Source organism: Thermobia domestica, chromosome 6 (genome assembly GCF_964235325.1).
Source record: "Thermobia domestica chromosome 6, izTheDome1.hap1.1, whole genome shotgun sequence".
Taxonomy (NCBI): domain Eukaryota; kingdom Metazoa; phylum Arthropoda; class Insecta; order Zygentoma; family Lepismatidae; genus Thermobia; species Thermobia domestica.
This window is the reverse complement of record NC_137459.1, coordinates 171,158,077-171,175,675: the sequence shown is the minus strand read 5'-3', so window position 1 is coordinate 171,175,675 and position 17,599 is coordinate 171,158,077.

The following is a 17,599-nucleotide window of genomic DNA, read 5'->3' as shown; positions in this document are numbered from 1 at the left end:
AATAATAATTTAGGTGACGAACAATAGCGGATTGTTATAAAGAATAATAAAAAAGAAACCTTTCACCTGTATACTTTAACCCGGCGGCGGAAACGCGGACGCGGCGCGGGAAGGCGCGGGGGCGCGAACGGAAAATACCCGCGTGCGCGGGCGCGAGCGCGTGACGTCATTTGAAATTTTTATTTAAATATTGGTTTTAAAAAATAGGGATGTATAGTTTTGTTAGCGATGGAGAACCGTCAGTTTGTAGAAGACATTGATGTGAAGCATAAGTTAAACGCTGAGAATGAACATCCAGATTCTCCAGATTGTACATTTGATGAAAATGAATTAGAAAGATATGAAAGCGATAATATAAAAGTTTATGCAAGTGATAGTGATGCGGGAATAGATAATGAAGTGTATGAATTTTCGCAAGATAATTCAGATTTTGAGGCGGAATCAAATGACGAAGTGGTATCAAATGTAGATACGCCGCCATGTTCACCTGATTTATCAGAATTAAGTTGGAACTGTGAATGTGGTGTTAACTATGTGGATGTGAACTGTGTAAGAGACTGCATTGCAAAATGGAAACCAAATGATTATTTAATATGCTATGCATGTTATTGGCACGATACATGCGAATGGTCTCATGAATGTTTTATTGTAATGAAGACGTTTTAGACATTCGTGTTTGGTCTGTGTTAGTGAATCCTCGTGTACAGGAGGAATTATTTGATATTTATGCAGAAACACATACAGTTATTACAACATTAACAAGAGATTATTTTAATATTACATTTGGTGAACTATCAGTGGATGTGAATGTAAGAAAAGAACTTTTAAGTATTTTTCTTGAAAAAGACAGATCGAACGAGTATAGTGAGGTGTGTTAAGAAAACGTACTGTACATAATGTATTTCGAAAATAATTTTTGTGTATCATGTAGTGAAGAACATATTAGTGAAGTTTGTGTTTTAAAAACTATAAGTGCATACTTACGCTTTAATAATAATATTTCTTGTGAACAATGTTTGCTGCATCTTGAACATCAATGTTTACTTCATCATGATATTGGAACTTTTGCTGTAGAATATTTATCCAACGATATAACTCTCATTGATTTATTTAAAGTGTTTGAAGAACACCATAGTGAAATTTCAAGTATAAACTTTATACGCAAATTGCGTGATTGTTTAAAGAACACCGAATTTGTTGGACAAATTATACCGTTTTTCTTAGAACGTAAACATAAAATTTCACCATGTGTTAATGAATACATTATTGACATACAAGGTTTTAAGATTTCAAATCATGAATTTATTATACGTGAATTTTGTTTAACTGCGTGTGATGATACAGTAAATTTGCATTGTTTAATAAAATCACCAGTAGAATACAATGTACTTCCATTAGGTTGTCAGAAACAAATTGAATGGTTAACATTAAACTTACACGGATTAACTTGGAATGATAAATGCGGTTATACTGTATCACACATACGTAACCTTATATATCAACTTTGTAAACAAGATGCAACCTTTTATTGTAAAGGTGCAGAAAAAACACTTTGGATTAAAAAAATATTTGCACTAGCTAATGTTATTGATTTGGAAAGTAAACAGTGTCCACCATTAAACACATTCCATGCAAACGTATTTAATGATTATTGTGCTTTTCATGAACAAATATTAAACTTGATAAAAAATCAGGATGTGCATTTCGTAATGCACAACAATTATGTTATTGGTGAAAGTTTCAACGTACTATAACATTAACTAATGCATTTGCAAAGTTGCAAAAAGGAAATGAAATGTTCTTGTAAATAAAAATACAAGATTTTAAATTGTAAATAAAAAATTTTATTAAAATAATCTACTTGTTTTTCTTTTTCATTATATTGCTTACATGATTGAATACAATTTTATCATTTTGTTTAAGATTATTTTTCTGAATAAATTTAAACATTCTTGAAAGCTTTTCTTTCGTACAATATGATACAGAAAGTACAACACAAATTGTCCACACAAGATTGAATTATCATCTTGATATGCGGAACTATTTGTAAAATATATTTTACAATTTTTATTTTAAAAAAGTTTTTATTTCTTTTGGAAATGGTAAAGCTAAGCTATCGAAATAGTAACCTCTTTGATTTTCATCAATGAATACACACACCCAATGTGTGCCACTTGAAGATGAATTGCTTAAATTTATAATAAGTCCAGCTGGTGGTTGTACAGTTTTTGGTATTCTATCAATAGGATAAATGCCATGCACATTTGCACCAGTAAGTTTATCACGAAGTAACACTTTTATTAAATCATCCGTGTACATAACTTTTTTTAAAATTCACATCACTTCACTTCACTTTTCATCACTTTATACGCGTATATGTTGGAAGACCTAGTGGAGTATATGGAATATTCTCATAAAACGAAATAACATGTTTAAAATATTAATGACAGATTTTTTTATAACTTTTTCAATAACGATGAATGGTGCTAACGCATAAAAAATACTTTTAACAAACTTCATAGTATGATACCTTGCAACTCTTTGAATAATCAAGCAAAAATATTACAATGTACAATGTTTAACACACTTTGTACCAGTAGGGCACATGTAATTGATATGCTTAGAAGTGTACAGTTATACTTCTTTTATTAAAATGATACTTTTAAAAAGTATTATCAGTATATATATTTCTATCTTTATCAATTTGAATTAAAGAATCAAACTGAGCGTAAACAATACATGTTATAGGCTCAGTTAAATTTTCAGAAAAGGAAACTTTAACATTTACAGGTGCCTCACGCACAAGGTCCCCAGTGCAGTCATCTAATGTTGCTGTAGGTGATAGAATAAATGCATAAAGAGTATAGCCGTGTGGATATTCTTCAGGAGTAATAGTATGTACATCATCTTTATAATATAAACCAGTACCGGAAAACTGAGAATGGTAACTTAGAAGGTACAAATTGTTTTTAAAATCGGGGGTGAGGGGACTGGGAGGAAAAGATTTTGATCCAACTTGTAGCTGCAGTTTGTTAACGTTAAAGTGTTGAAAATGAAATGGATTTAGTTCAGATTTTCCATTAAATGCCGAATTGGAAACAAATCCGATAACAACACCTTTAGGTACGTTACCCAGGAAAATATTATCAAGATTGTATGAATTAACGTTTGCAGGAATAGTATACGATCTTGTTTGTACTCTTGTAAGGGGATATTTTGTTGTTTCATGATTCATATTAGTATTGATTTCCATTGCCAAATGAGGTGCAACATCAATGCGACGTATATGTAGAGTAACATCTTCAAGTTTTACTTTATAAGAAGTATTTGCAGGAGATAATAAACAAAAAGCATCTTTACTACGATGTAATTTTATACGAAGACCTACTTTATTTACAAGTGCTCTTGGTAATCCAGCAATATCTGTATACAAACGCCCATACATTTCAAATGATTTACTATTTTTAATATAATTAGCACGTTGTTGAAAACCTACATTAGCATTACCTATGGTATCAAATTGTTTAGCAGTATCTTTATACCACATACCTAATTTCAAATGTGTATCAGAAGCATCACGGGAATAATTTAATAATGTTTCAAGGTACGCACGATAAGGATAAAATCCTGATGAAGAAGTAATTAATTTATCATTTAATGAAATGTCAATTTGACTAAATAATGAATGTAGGAAATTATTTGTTGGTGCTACAACATCAGTGTCAGCTAATGCTGTGTCATCAGGTTTTGTAATTTTACAACGTACGTAAAGATAAAGATATGCAGTATGAATAAAATCTCCTGTTTCACCGGGAATAAAAAATTCAATAGGTCCATCAGAACTTAATGTTGAAATTGGACGGTATTCAGCATTAAAGCAAGATTCAATTGCAGTTTGTGTCATTGGAATACTAAATAAATCGAAATCGTTGGTACAGCATTCCACACTGTTTGAATTAAGTAGTGCCATTATGAAAATATATCTGTAACACGACTAATTTTTCTTTTTACTTTTCTCTTGCTTTTGCTTTTGTTTGTACGCTTACGTTTAGTTGGAGGTCCAAAACGAACAATTGCTGGAGCTTTACGCTTGCGTGGCCGTCTCTTACCACTTCCAGTTAATAACTGACCAACTTTGTTAGCAGCTTTTGTCTTTAATGTTTCACCAGCTTCTTTTACGCGTGCACGAACAGATTCTTTAAATGGTTAATCTTCTAATACATCACCTGCTACTTGTATTCCCGTTTGTAATGCTTGTCGACCTAAAGTTTTTGCACCCTGTTTAAGAAATGGTAATGCAAAACGAAATAATCCTTGGAAGAAACTACCTATACCATGTCCCCGTTGATATACAGGTCCTGAAAAGTATGGGATACCATGTCCGTAATGTCGTCTAAATTCCATTTTTAAAATATAATTAATTAATTACTTTTTATTAGGAGAGCGCTTAAAATGAAGTGTAACACTTAGTGTCCCAGAACGAAATGGCAAATTTCGTCCTGCATGGTCTTTTAATAGTATTTCAATACTGTTAAATGAAAACTTTGCAAGTGGAAGATAATGAATATCTTGAAATGTTAATGTTTTCACTTTACCGTATTTTACATTTGATATTGTTGCAATACGTAATAAAGGTGCTTTTGTATCACCTAGAAACTGATATTGTATGATATCAGTATAAATAAAAATTTGATGAGGATATCCAATATCAACATATGGTTGTTTAAATCCACGTTTATACAAAACAAGATCTTTATGTTGACGAAGTCCTAATTGCATTGCTAATGTTGCTGATAATAAGGCAGATTCAACACGATCAGTACAATCTACTTGTACAATATTTGATATAGAAAATTTTATGTCTTTTGATATTTTATTTAATTCATCAATGATATGATGTGCAGAGTGATAATATCCACTTACAATTTTACCTTTTTGTGCTTCTTCATTTTTATTTTATACCACATAACATTTTCTCCATCGTTAACATTATAACATGTTAAAGGAACATGTAATTCACTGAATCCTACATACCAATCGGTTTCTGATAATTGAATATTATTTTTTAGTTGATTAATAAAATGTGTTGGACTATTTGTAGGATATACATCAGTACTTGCGTTTGATACAAGTGTAATGTAAAAACTATCATCAATACTTTCAGAAATCATTTTCGTTTAAATTGAAGTGTTAAGTTTGAAGTTCCAAATTGAAATGGCAATTTTAAACCGTGCTCATCTTTTAAGTTTACTTCAATCGTATTAAAATAAGATTTTACAACTTTAACATATTGTGGTGTGTGAAATAGAAAACATTTTACATCTCCGTGCTCAATATTATAGGCACTAACTTTACGAAGTAGTGGTCCAATATTTTCTTGTTGTTTTACAACATCAACACAAACATTAAAAACGTTTGGTATATTATATTCTAAATTGCATGGAAATTTTGCACGTGTTACGGTTGGAACATCTTCATTAACTGGTTTTACAAAGACAGCATCTGTAAACTCTGTTGTATTTTCATTTATAAATCCAAGTAAATGTTGCAATCCGCGTGTCATTGCAATAACACAAAAATCTTTCAATTTTAAAGAATGTCTAATTCCAACTTGATTTTTATTTTTATAATATTTTAACATGCGTAATTCTTCAGGAATCATTTCTAAAATGGATGGAATAGAAGTATAGTATCCTGGTGTAATATCAACATCTGCAATTTCAAGTTCATCATTAACGATGGTTTCAATTATATTTTTTTCATTTTTACCTACATTATAAAAACTAAAAGGAACATTAAGTTGTGTTAAGGCAACATACCATTCTCCTTCACTTAATTGAATAGGTTGTGCTAACTTTACTATAAATGAAGAAGTTGTATTATTAGTAAAAATTTCACTACTAGCATTTGAAGGAAGAGTAATATAGAAATCATGTTCTATCATTGAACTCATTTTGAAGACTGAACAGAATTTGTTTTAATCCATGAATTCATACTTGATGGATATCCCAACCACTTTACATACATCATATTTTTTTTCGTTTCAATACTTTCTCAATTAAAAATGTTTTGTTTGAATTTACATTTACTTTTTGTAATTCTTCTGTGTAAAATATTCCTTTAATTTCCTCATCATTCCAATCTTTTAATTTATATGTAATAGGATTTGTCGGAATACATTTATCAACAATAAAAATTTCTTGTGACCATTTTGGTAAATATCCCTTATCTAACTTATGTTTATATTTACTAACACGCACATAATCACCAGGTTGAAATTTACATGTTAGTTTCTTTTTATTTGTTTTATCACCGTACAACGTATTCCAAACTTGATCAACATTAGAATGATTTACGTTTGCTGGTGCCATTTTAATACTACTATGATACGAATGATAATATTTTTTTACAAATTGATCTAACACATCTATATAACGGTATGTATTTTTAGCCGTAAAATAACGATACAATTTTTCTTTTAATGTTCTTATAAACCGTACAGCTAATGCACATTTAATTTCCGAATGTACACTGTAATGATTAATTTCGTATTCTTTAAATAAACGTTTTACATGTTGATTATAAAATTCTGTACCTAAATCCGTTTGTACATTAAACACGGGTAGTTTAAAATTTTTTAAAATTTTTTTCATTGCTTTTGCCATTTCAGGACCTGTTTTTATTTTCAAGGGAACACAATACGCATACCGTGAAAAAATATCAATACAACATAATATATACTTATAATTTTTGTTATACTTTGCAATATTTTGCATATCTGCTAAATCCATTTGTAATGTTTCATTTGGAGCACTAACATAATATTGTTTACGTTGAAACACTTTACGTGCTGGTGCATGTAATGTATATGCATCTTGAGATGCTAACCAATTTTTAATTTTCTTTTTTGATAATTTTGTTTTTCCTTGTAATGTTTTAATACTTGATAAAGAAGCAGGATTCGTATAATCATAATATAATTTTGACAATTTTCCCATTTTTATTTACATTTTATATTCTTTCCAGTTTTTAAAAATATTTGTTACTAGTGTTGGACTTTGTGATTTTTTAACTTTGCTATGTGATTTCACTATAGGAGTAGAAATAAATTCACGTGGTACATTAAGTTCATCCAATAAATTTTTAAACTCGTGAATGCCTATCGGATTTATTGAATATTTTCGTGTACGAACAACATCATTTATTAAATCAATAATATTAGAACCTGGTATTATTTTTCCTTGAATACGTACTGTTCCTGATTGATCCCATTGAATTTTATCAGAACTTGTTAACTGTTTTAATAATAGACCTGTTTTCCTTCGTTGTGTTTTTGGTACTGATTGTAAAATGTCCGATACAAAGGGTAAAATAGAATTATTTTTTTCTTCTTCAGATGATGATGATGATGTTTCACGAACATCTTTTTCAATAATAGGTAATGTAATTGGATTTTGTGAAACTGATGAAGTATAATTTAAATATTGTTGTAATGCTTGCTGATACAATTTCCATTTTTCATCAATACTAAGATTACGACGTAAAATACTATTCATTTCTTCACCTAAACGCGATTGATGTGAATCTATTGATTTTATATTTGCATGCATTTGTTGCATTGTATTTTCAGGCACTAATATCATTTTACGAAATTCAGACATACTTATCTTCCAAACAAACTACTTGCTACTGCACCAAGTGATGATCCTAAAATTAATGGTAAAAATGCACCACCTTTTTGCAATAACATTTTCTTTTTCTTATTAAGTGCTGTACGTTGTGCAGATAAAGCACGCAAGATCTTTTTATGTCTACGTAAACGTTGCTTCTGACGCGAATTCAACGGAATGTTTCCTTTTATTGTGTTTTTATCAACTTGTGAAATAGTACGTATTAAATCACCAGACGCATGTCGTATAATTTGTTTTCGCTTTGCGCTTTTGCATTTGCACAAAGCACGGAGAGTATCAAAGTGTTGTTTCACCTTCAACATCTTGAACTAAACTAAACGTAAACGACTGAATTACTGTCTTTTACATTTGCATATACATGCAGTGTTTCATTAGGAAAAATATTTTTACGTAATCGTAATGCATCATTTGTTTTTTGAGTTAAGTCAAATAACAAATAAATGTGAGGTTCGCGTGTTACATCTTCGAACACATTCACAACTTGTTTACTATATCGTGGCATAATTTGTCTTGCTAAATATTGTATTTGTAATTTATCACGAGGATTTTTAAATACTATAATATAATGTGCATTTAAACTTATATCACGAGCATGTTTTCCTTTTGGAAATAAATTTTGAACAATAAATATTACTGTTAATTTTTTATGATGTGCATATTTTGTAAATAAGTTTGCAACATCACCATTGGTTTCAGACATTAAGTCATCTAATATTAATAGTGAATTTTCTTGTATTTCAAAATTATTCATATCTGGAATACCTTCTATAAAACGAATTTCTGAACTTGCATCTAAATTTGGTATGACAGCACCATAACACCAAACAATTTCATTAAATTTCATAGTAAACATTTGATCACGTTCATTTAATAATCGATTTACAAAACATGTTTTGCCTGCACGTGAAGGACCAGCAATTAAAATGGTTGATGGATGTTGAAACTTTAACATATTGTATTAAACTGAATGCATACAATAGATACTTTACTTTATATACAGTCATTTACACACTCACTCACTCACACAATTAACAAAATAAATTAAAAATAAATTAAGAATAAATAAATATTAAAACTTGAAATGACTAGAATCACAGCTTAGCTGATGTTATGAGTATACTTTGGTCTACAATTTATGAGTTTGCACAGCAAACAATAGAATAAATAAATAAATAAATAAATAAATGAATAAATAAATAAAAACAATCACTTATAAGCCAAGCTAAAATTATTATTGTACGTATCCATGAGGTAAACTTTTTGTCTTTGGTACTGGTTCGTCACTTTGTATATCGTTAATACGTTTACGTTTTTTGTTTACCTCTTGGTGTATTTTTGTCTCTTTACGTGAAAACATAGTGAAGCCCTGTTTCCGCACAATGCTATTTGGATTTTCTATAGTTGTACAATTAATATTTCCTGTCACTAATCCATAGAAACTCTCAAAGTTTATTCTTTGAGAGGTCCTATCATTTAGTGTAATTCCCCGAATTTTGAAAATATTTCGAAATTCCCCTGCGGCATTTTTAAGCCGAATACTATAATTTTTTGGCCCTAAGCCTATAAACGTTACAAACTCGCACCCTTCTTCAATTTCATCAGTGAGATCACCCAAATAGTTTCCAAGCTTCAACGGAGGTTCCCTATCTTTTTTACACGTAAACATAATACTGTCTGTGTCACAATAAATTACGTCTTCAGGTCCTACAGTCACAAGTAAATCATATAATTGTAGCCTGGCCCATGAAGTAATAAAATCAGCAAGGACGACATTGGAAAATTGCAGAGGTACATTTTCAGTTTCCAAGTCTTTATATGTTAGAATAAGATGTTCATCACCAACTGGAATAACACTATGAACCTCATATCTCGGTATAGCAAGGTACCTATGAAACTCTGTCCCACTATCAATAATTACACACTGTGTCATATCTGTTCGCTGTCCCCATTTTCCGTATAATGAATTGAGGTACAACTTCGCGCATTGTCTAAGTCCAGGGTTAGACCTAATATTATCTTTATTTAATTTTATGCCTTCGTGAGCATAGTAATCGTCAAAATATTAATCTTTGTCTTTTTCAGTTTTACACCAAGCAGGATAGCCTGATGCTTCCTGCTTCATCTGAAGAAACGTATTCACATAGTCCCGGAATAAACTAGGTGAATTCCGATCTTCAGAACCCATGAGTTCAAATTCCCATATTTCATAAATTTTGACAATTTTATATCCGTTTTCAAGAACACGGTGAAGCTCTGGTGTACAAAAAGTTCCAGTTAATGCGTTCAGTATCACTATGTGTGCAATTATCAATAGTTTCTCCTTCCATACATAGCCTACAAAGTCCAAATATTAATCGGCTTTGCGCTACATACGGTAAGATGGGAAAAAAGCGTTGTTTAGGAGCCAATACAGTACATTTTACAATCCCATGAATTTTTCCCACATCTGGGAAAACCGGCCCCTTATGCACCTTAGGTGCCCCCACCGGAAGAGGTTTCCTTGCCATTACGTATGGGTATAACGATGTAATATCATAATAAAGAATGGATTCATCGTCCGCACAATTCACATATGAACGAAACACTTCAGTACGGCCTCCGTTGTAGCAGCTCTTAGGAATAAGAAAGTCGGCAGTAGTATCACAATGTTCTTTAAGGAACTTTTGTAAATCTACATCTGTGCGTACTTTATTATCCCAAGAGCACTCCCATATTTCATACAAATTCATTTTTAGAATTTCTGTGAAATATTTTCGGCGGATTTCAGTATGTTCGTACCTTTTTTCAAATGTGTTGTACGGACCATGTGCATTATCTATTATGGCATTACGGTTATTTGGATAACACGTTTTACAGGCATGCCAGTAACATCCCATAAATTCGAACACGGCATTAAGCTCTGCATTGTATCCGTCAACATTATACCTTCCAAAAGATTATTCTCCGTTTCGTCCAGCATGCTGGATTTCTATACCCAATTGGTGTTCCATATACTTTAGCCATTTCATTGCTTTTTCACTGGTTTTCGTTTTATAATGGTACCCCAAAGGTGGTATAATAGAAATACTTTCTTCTGGAAGATATGATGTACGATATGTTTGCATGGCTAAACTTGCAATCGTAGACGATACTAGAAAACATTGTAATCCACCCGTTTTCTCTTCTATGATATTACTAAATTTAACAACAGCTTCTGTGAGAATTCTCACATCATTTTCACAATACTCCAACATTTCCTTTTGCAAATTAAATTGCTCTCCCAATTGCACCCGTTGTTGGTGCCATCCCTCCAACCGCTTTCTTTCTTCAGCAGATCGCGATTCAGGATCATAGTACTCTATTCCCGGATATGGTCCTACATAATTTTGGTTCTTTACTGTATTAAACAAATATGGAAAATCTCCCTTCTTTAAATTTTGTGAAAGGCCTAACGTTTTAGGTAATTTTGATAATTTTACACCAAGAAACAAATAACTATCTCTAAAAATGATTTTATTATGAATAGAAATACTAAAAATCTTTTGACCCTGAATTAAAGTTTTTGGAATGATATGCTGGGACTCAATGAGAGATCTCAAACAGAAAATGTTATCAAAGCGGCTACCATTATGACTTATGACACATACTTTACTAAATATTGGTCTATGTAATAAAATATGTGTAATAAATTCATCAATAGTTTTAAAAGAAAACGAGCGGTTACCGTTTTCATCACCACATGTACTGCAGGCTTCATCAATGCCTTTGTTCATACATTTATGGCATACATGTCTAACGCACACCAAGCAAACAACGTGTTCCCGCTGTCCAAGCTCATTTCCCGGTTTGAGCATGGTTTCTACGTCAAAGACAATATAAAGAAACCCCTTGATATGAGTAGGTTTTACTTTCTTCACATAACATGAGTGACCTTCCTGTACATGTTCACGACATGTACTGCAAAAGTATTCACCACATGTATGATCGGATTTTCGTGATCTTAAATCATAGAGTGCATTACAGTTGATGCAAACTTTGACATATTCACACACATTCTTGCCAATTTGATTACCTTTTAAGTGATTGTCAAAACATTCACCCCTAGTAAAATATCTATTGCATGCATTGCATTTCATTTTATACATTGTAACATCTACTTTGTGCATATGTTCACAAGATGAACACATTAACTCACACTTATGTAAACGATTGAGACCTTTAAAACCCTTTAAACAATGTAAGCAGTACTTTTCTTTCTTAAAAATGATGTTATTGTACGAATAGGACGGAAATGACCAATACTTCCCCTTTGATCGTAATAAATATAGATCGGTTTTGCATCCTGTAACTCTGGTCTTTGTACTTGTGTTTCCGGGTAACGCACTCTAAATTCACGTTTGCTTTCGGGCACTTTTTCATAAATAATAATTTGATAATTTGGACTTAAATGTTTCTGAAACAATTCAACGTCATTAAAATCGCAACCATCTTTTCCTTTAACGCTAACACCTGCCTCAGAACAAAGCTTAATTGCTCTACCTTTTAATGTATCTCTAGTTGGATCTGTTAAATGACTCAAATTTTGAGGCGTTTCAGTATGCTTTGCTATGCCCCAAGCAATACTTTTAGGTAAACAAAGTTTATCATTATCGGTTCCCGGGAGCTCAACCAAATGTTGTACTAAAAATTCATTTAAAGGTAAATATTTGTTTAGTGTGGAATTATTATCACGTGTTCTTCCAGCACCAAACATCGAATTTACTATATGAAATCGAAAAAGGACATGATTACCTAAAAGGAAGTCTTCATTACTATTTAACACTCTAGTAATGGAAGCTAAAACGGACTTAGCAGAAATGTCTTTGCGGCGTCTCCATGGAACATACACTGCTTTCTTATCCTTACTATTGGAGGAATCAATGTACATTCCAACAAAATCATTAGGTCTCGCTTTGTTCAATACATTATCCGATGCGAAGTTCATTAGGTTTTCAATATAGGCCGCAGGATTTCTAATTTCTTCATTTCCCATTGGCCTTACCGCAATTTCATGTCCCACCAAGTTAAACTTAGTGAAACTTTTTCTGCTTTCATGTACTACTTCGAAATTACCTTCCCCTGTATTTTGAACATCTGTATGTCCGCTACGTTCACTTGGAGGAACGTAACCGGAAGTACTAGGTTGTGGAGACCCCATTCCGTAACCACGAGTATCCCGTGAACATTGTACACTTGATACTTGTACTTCATTATTTACAACATCCACAGGATTTTGTCCATTTTCACATAACTCGTTTAAGAAAACCTCCACATAATCAGATGTTCCAAACTCATCGGAATTTACTAAAACTGCGGAATTTTGATTTGTTTGTGTACCATCTGCTGCTTCATTTTCTATTTGTTCATTAATAATTTCATCGATTAAATTAAAATCTTTTTCTTGAAGTATGTTTTCCAAGGGTTGACTTTCTTGGTGGACCGAGGTTACGGAATTTTCAACAGATGGCGACACATTATTATGAACCAAAATAAAACGCGATCCATAATTACAAAATTCGGCTACCTCTGCTGCATTGATCCTATCACCTTGTGCACAATTAAAATAATTAAAATGAACGAATTTATCATGTGCCACTGGTACATGATTTGCTCACGGAAAAATCCGTGTGCAAATAAGTCAACAATGTCAGCACTAGACATTGTATATTGCAATATAAGTGCTTGATTATCATGGTAAAAATTAAAGAGCTGATAGCAAGGTATCATACCTTTCACTGCTACGAAATCCTTGGCGTTGCTTATCCATAATTCTCCACCAGGTCTCCAACACACGTTCCTTAGTGTGCAAGCCTTCTATAACAGCACCCAGGTAAATTTCATCAATTTCATTGAACTCGTTTACCAACGATGTGCCCAGGAATTCCATCTGAAAATATACGTAAAATAATTTTCAGTATTTTATAAACAAATACATACAACTATACAATAAAATTTTCATCTTGAAAAATCATCAAAACTGCTATACTGTTGAAATATTAAAATTTTTAATAAAACACTTAATGAGTGTAAACCAAAAAATATTTAAAAATATGATCTGAAAATAATAAATACATGTGTTCGCTAAAATCGTTATACACAATTGTATTAAATTTAAATAATTGTATTGCTTTATTCAAATACTCGTATATATATATATATATATATATATATATATATATATATATATAAACCTAATAAGTATAATTTTCATTAACATTCAATATTTTTTTCAAAATCATAAAATTCAATCTTAAATAATCAAGTATGTATAATAAAAATGGACTTACGATTTTCTTCTAATTTAATTTGCTAACTCTGCTAAAAGTCTCACAATAGTTCTTCTTTTCCCCTTTAGCGTTTTCTATGCTGTCTCTTGCGCTCTCTGCTATTCTTAGAATCTTCTTTATATATGTACAACTGCAACAGTACAATTAATATTAATACTCTTTCTAAATATAATATTTTAGTATTTCTTTTAATATATGTTTGTATAAATTTATTCAGTAAGTAAATTTCGTGTTAAAGGTACGGTTACCAACAATCATATGATAATATTTCCTCAGCAACGGGGTATATATACACATTGCCTAACAAAGAAAACAATAAAACTGGTTTTAACCAGTTTAAACACCTGCAGTAAAGCAAACAAAAGACATTCCTAGCAATACTAACAAAGGAATTTTAAAACCCAATAACATAAGGGAACAGTAATCATCTATGGTATGCTCACACAAAATAATCGAGTAATTTATTACGAGAGAATAAATAAATAAAAAATAATACGACATTTACAAATTACATCATATTGTGTAATATCACTGTTACTAATTTAAAATATGATAAAACACCTGCGTACGAGACTACAAAACCAAATGCTTTTGGGTACAAGATTACAAAACTAAATGCGTTTGGGTATGAGATTACAAAAGTAAATGCGTTTCGGTACGAGATTACAAAATTACGTAACAAACTGTGTTGCATCCTATACAAGTAATAGTGTTATACTCCATGTTAATATTATAATTATTTTCGACGGTAAATGATACATTTTTTATGCTTATGTTCGGTTAAGTTAGTAAAACTTTGGTAAAGTTTATAAAACTTGGGGAAAAGTTTCCAACCATTCGTGTAATACATGTACCAACATGTACATAAATTGTAGATAAACTCTTATGTTTATGTTCGGCAATGTTCGTAAAACTTCGGCAAACTTCGGTTAAGTTCGGCAATTTTCGTAAAACTTCGGGAAAGTTCGTGTTAACTTGTTTAAATTTCCAATTATTACTGTTTAATAATAAGATAATACAATATTTTAAAATAACGTATACTAGATTAATTGTAAATATTTCAAAGTTATACATACCATTAATGCAAAGAAAACATATTAAAATCCATCCGCCATGTTTGTTTCTTCAAACAACGCCATCTGTACCATAACATTGACATTAGTGTGTATAAGACTGCGTGTGTGTACATGTACCATAGCAAGTTACCGAGTGTTCTTTGTTTTTATAACCGGCAATACCCCGCGCAGTTTCCGCGCGGCAATATTTTACGCGTCCCGCGTCGCGAAAACCTTTTTCCGGACGCAAATACCACGCGGCGCGCACCGGTCGTGGTAAAAACGCGCAAAAATGGTATTTATTTTAGTAATATCTTTTATTTTATCTATTCATATAAAAATATATCTTTTAGTAATCATATTTCCAAAGTTTCAAAAAAATCGACGCCATATTGTTTATGCAAATTCATTAAATTTTTATTTTCAATTTACAATGTTCTAACCTGTATAGTAGTGATCGTTAGGTCCTAACGATCAAGAAAATACCTTCCTTTTGTTTCTACGACCAATAGTTGGCCGTAAAAAGCGAAAAATAAAAAATGTACTTTTTGAACAAGCCTCGTATAAATTTGAAAAAATAAAAATTCTTCAAGTTTTTCATGTTGGGTGTCTTTCTATATAGATTTTGACCTGACAAATCGATTTCTGTTGTCCATTTTCTCCTACGATGAATAGTTTACGATTTATAATCATTTAAAATTATTTTAAAGTTACATTGTTCTAACTGAAATTGTAGTGTTCCTTAGGTCCTAAGGTTCAGGAAAATATCTTTCTTTACTTTCTATGACCAATAGTTGGCCGTAAAACGTAATACCACTCCGCCCCTTCCCTTGTAAGAATTCAAAAAAAATAGAAATTCTTCAAGCTTATCATGTATGGTGTCTTTCTATATAGATTTTGACCTGACAAATCGATTTCTGTGGTCCGTTTTGTTCTACGATCAATCGTTTACGTTTTATGTTCATTTAAAGTTATTATACGAAAAAATCTTAGTCTTTTTGCATCAACGCCACCTATATAGCAACACATGTCAGTACCATGCATGCTTTTGTGCAGTTAACACCAAAACTTATCGGTCTAGTGTATTTGTACAACCGGCAATGCCTCATACGTTTACCGACAAAAATATTTTGTCGCTTTCCGTCTTTTTTTTCCGCCATATTTTAGTGGTTCCTATACAGTTCCCGTATGTGCTTCAAACATCAAAGAAGACATTTTGTGTTACGTAAGTATTAACATTTTAACATTTCTATACTTTACATGTGCTTTCCAATACACTATAATCTAGCATTACATAGACATATCTGCTAAATCCATTTGTAATGTTTCAAATGGCACACATATGTTTGAAGTGACGCTAAATAGCTAAAAAAATAATCACTGAAAAGCATTTACATATTCACTTACAATCTCAATAAGCCGCGCGCATACGCCACTATTATCAACAAGCAAATTATTCCTTTTCGTTAATTTAATTCAATCATTTGGTATTCGTTTTCTCTTCGGTTACGCGAACTTGCAGTTTTCGTGTTAAAAAACAAGATTTCTCCCTTCCTTTCAAAGCTCGTAAATTCCATTCCATTCAGCTAGGAATAAAAAATCGCCTGAAGCCCCATTCACGTTAACCTTGTATACCCGCGCCTCCCCTCTCACGCACACCAACGCATTTATGTGTGCTTCCCGTATTCTCTCTCTCTCTCCCTCCTTCCTTCAAAGTACAAACACAAACTCCCCCGCACCCTTCTACCAACCCCTACTGCAGCCTGTACTCAAGCAAGCTTTTTTCTTTTTTCCTCCCTCTCTGTCTGGCTTTCGCTTTCTTACGCGTTCCCGTTCATACTTCTAATGGTAACTAACCAGTCTGTCCTCTATCCGCTTCTTGGCGTTTCAAATTGTAGCTAAACCTTCATAAAAATGTCCACAAAATACACAGCATTTCCGGTTTGCGTATTTCAATCTTAAATTTGCCGTAAAGAAATCTCAATGTCTTTTCAATCATAACAACGGTTATATCTGACATTTGTCCAATAAATAAAAACAAACACAAGTCATTTTAATTCATGTAAATACATTTAAAATCCAAGTTCAATATTTTTTATCATATTTATTTATATAAATGGTAATTTTAACTTACCTTTTCCTTCCACTAATTCCAAAATTATTCTCCAAACAACACACTCACAGAAAAAATACACAAGCCAAGTTTCCACAACGCTAAAAAGCACAATATATAATTTGGTCTCATTTCAAACTTCCTTATATATACTGGTTAACCTGTCTGTTTTCACCCTTTCGTTTTTTCACAAAAACAAGTGCAATAGCTATTCTTTAAAGTTAACAAAAATCTTTTCCAGAAAAAGGCTTTTTCTTTTTCATTCTATTAGGGTAGAAAACATGCTAAATGGAACATTTTTCTGTCTAACAAGTCACAAAAATCTTTTTTTTTTCTAAAAAGAGTTACATTCAACTCAAAATTACAGGGGGTCTCATCCGTCAACAATAAATGTCACATACGTTTTCTCAAATAACTTTCACAAGTTACATTTAC